Raw genomic sequence first — 3,516 nt, 5'->3', positions numbered from 1 at the left:
AAAGAAAGAAAGAAAGAAAGAAAGAAAGAAAGAAAGAAAGAAAGAAAAGAAAGAAAGAAAGAGAAAGAAAGAAGAAGGAAATGGAGGGAAGGAGGGAGGGAGGGAGGAGAGGGAAGAAAATAACGAGTGTTGGCAAGGATGTGAAGAAGTGAAAAAACTGGAATCCTTATACGCTGCTGGTGGGACTGTAAAATGATGCAGCTGCTGTGGAAAACAGTGTGGAGGTTCCTGAAAAAACTAAAAACAGAACTACCGTATGATCCAGCAATGCCACTTCTGGGTATGTATCCACAGCATTGTGAAGAGATATTTGTATACTGCTGTTATCACAGCATTATTCACAACAGCCACGAAAGCAGTTGAAATGTCAGTCAGCAAACAGATAAAGAAGACGTGGTGTACACATTCAGCCCTTCAAAAGGAGGAGGGAGGCCTGTCACACGCCACAGCATGGATCTTGAGGACATCAGACTAAGTGAAATAAGCCAGTTACAAAAAGACAGATACGGTACAGGTCCACTTAGGTGAGGTATCTAGAGTAGTCAGACTCTTAGAAAGTAGAGTGGTGGCGGCAGGGGCTGGAGGGGGTGGGGAGAGGGGCAGGGGGAGTTGTTCAGTGGGTAGAGGGCTTCAGTGTTGCAAGATGAAACACTAGATAGACATCTGTTCCACAACAGCGTGCATATGCTTAATGCTACTGTCGTGTGCATGCAAAAATAGTATGACGGTGAATTTTATGTGTTTTTTACAACGACAAGAAAGAAGATTACTCTAGATGCTCTAAGAATCACCTGGCGGTGGGGACGTAGGGAGGGAATGGCAAGAGTGAAGTGGGAGACCACAGTTAAGAAGCAACAGTGAGAGATGAGGGTGGCGTGGACCACTGCAGGTGGAGAAGGACAGACTGGGAGTCAATTTTAAGAGTTCAACCAACAGGATTGGCAGATAAATTGGATATGGGGATAGAGAAAAAGGAAGAAGCAAGACTGACTCCCAGGTTTGTGTTTTCAAGCAACTGGGTGGACAATGTTGGTATTTACTTACGAAAAACCGGGGGGATGTCAGCAAGAGGGACCAACCAAGAATTCAGGTTTGGGCTTACCTAAGACGGCTGTTAGACATCCAAGAGGACACATCTGGGAGGTAATCGGATCTGACTCAGGGCGGGTCTGTTAGTTTGGTATTGAAAGGTATGAGACTGGAGATCTTCTAGACCCAGAGGGAGAGGAAGGGCGAAAGCCCAGAACCAGGACCTCATGCTAAGTGTGCGTGCAGAGCTTTGGTGGGATGAGGGGTGAGCCGGGGAGCCAGAGGGGCAGCCAGGGAGGAAGAGGAAGACTGGGAGAGGGTAATATTATCTCAAGTAACGTTCTCAGGGCCGGAAGCCCTTGTTCTCTCTGCTTAGGAGAGTCTTAGAATTTACTGAGATGTCAGGATGGTTTGTCTTCTCACCTCACTAAGGTCACTTCTTCGAAGAGGCTCTCCCCAATCCCCCGACCTAAAGAAGTGCACCTTGCCACCTGCCCTGCTCTCTATCAGGACACTGACTCTGCCTATTATCAGGCGATACAAATCCTTATGATCACTTTAAGTTATAAACACAGTCTTAATTTAGTCATTTGCAATGTTTGGTCCCATGTAAATAATGTAAACTTCATATTTCATTTGAATGAACGTTCTCCTCCCCACCTCCAGCTGGGGTCAGCAGCCGCAGAGGGGAAGCCAAGACCTAGAAGAGAAGGAGCCAGAGGGAGAGGAAAAGATGCACGAAAGTTCTTCCTTGATCAGTACCATCTGCTTCAACTGGCTTTGTGCTTAAGCCAGAGTGAGACCCAGACTCTTTCCTGAGAGAAGTGCTTTGGTGAGTCTTCAGAGACCCCTGACCCCATCGGTCCCTGCGGGATCGCTCCCTCAAAGTCCCCTGATGCCTGTCTGTCTTTTGCTTCCTCAGCCGGCAGGAATCCAGCTCAGGTCTGCGAGACTCTGCTCTCACCTCCAGGCAATCCTTTGGCCAAGACCTAAGGCGCCACTGACCCCGCCTTCTCTTGCAGAGAGCTCGGCCCACTTCCTGCCCCGCCCACCCCGTAGACCCCGGAAGTGCAGCTAGACCACACCCCCATCTCCCTCAGCCCCTCTGTCAGCACCTTACTGGAGAGGTCGCAGGAAGTCAGACCCCGCCCCGCTGTGTCCCTCCACTGCAGGGGATGTAAGTCAAAATTGGGGCCGTGGGGGCCGGCGGTGCACTAAGGTGCAAGTGAGCACTAGGCACCCCAGTCTCCTTTGAGGGGTACTCACAGCACACCCATACCTCTCTCTAAAAGCCTCTTCATAAATCGTTCTCCTAATATCCAGCATCTATATGCCACTAGAGGAAAGTGAGGCATTCACAAGCTTTTAATGAAATCTTTTGAAAATGTGCGTGTTGATTTGGTCTCCTACATTAGAGTATGAGGTTTTGGTCCCTCGGTGGAGCTTCCATATTTATATCCTGTTACGCAGTAGTAAATGCTACCTGAAGAAAATAAAGCAGGATAATAGAATAAAGGGGGATTGGGAAGTGCTGTTTTATTTTATCGCAGAATGAAAACCATTTAAAATGTATCTAATTTAGAAAAGGTAATACAGTGACATGAATCAGACACAAAAACGTATTAAAAGGTGTTCAGGGAAAGTCTCCTTCCCACCCCTGGCCCCCATTCACCTGTATCTCCCCATTCATCCTGCCTAGGTAACCTGTCTACATGCTTTTGTGTGTGTCCTTACTGGTTTTTTTTAAAATATAAACAAGCAAATACAAGCATGTACTATTCTTATTTTAGCCCCTCCTCACAGAGATGGCAGCCTGCCAGCCATGCTGTTTTGCACTTCGCTTTTTTACCTGATTGTATATCTTGGAGAGTTTCCCATATCAGGACTTGGAGATCTTCCTCATTCTCCTTTATAGCTGCAAATTAAGAAAGTAGTCCATTGTATGAATGTTCTGTAATTTATTTAACCTGTCCCCTATTGAGGAACATGTAGGTAGTTTGCAATATTTTGTTATTTCAGATAATGTTGCAATGGATAACTTTATCCTTAGGTCATTTCCCACGCATGCGAGTGTATCTGTAGGATAACTTTCCAGAGGTGGAATCCCTGGGCCGAAGGGCATGCATGTTTGTGACCTGGGTCACTGTTGCTAGATTGCCCTGCAAAGGGGCAGAACAAATTTATATCCTCATCAGCCTGTATCCAGGGTATTCGCTTAGCAGGTTGTTGGGGTGGCTTCTCTGCGGAGTTCACAGTTGAGCAGCAGTCTGAACCTCAAAAAGGAGCCATCCATGTGAAACGCCGAGGGAAGATCATTCCGGGTAGAGGGAGCTAGGGTCAAGGTCTGAGGTAGAAATAAGCTCAGAACAGCAAAACTGTCAGTGAATGAGGGGGACCAGGAACGAGGTAGGTTGGGGGCCTCAGCAGGAGCCGGATCGTGTAGACCCAGGTTGGGAGTTGGGATTTTGTTCCAAGTGGCATGGGCAG

This window comes from Mirounga leonina, unplaced genomic scaffold (assembly GCF_011800145.1).
Source record: "Mirounga leonina isolate KUSES-001 unplaced genomic scaffold, KU_Mleo_1.0 Mir_126, whole genome shotgun sequence".
Taxonomy (NCBI): domain Eukaryota; kingdom Metazoa; phylum Chordata; class Mammalia; order Carnivora; family Phocidae; genus Mirounga; species Mirounga leonina.
The sequence above is the reverse complement of the archived record's forward strand: the minus strand, read 5'-3'. Positions refer to the sequence as shown.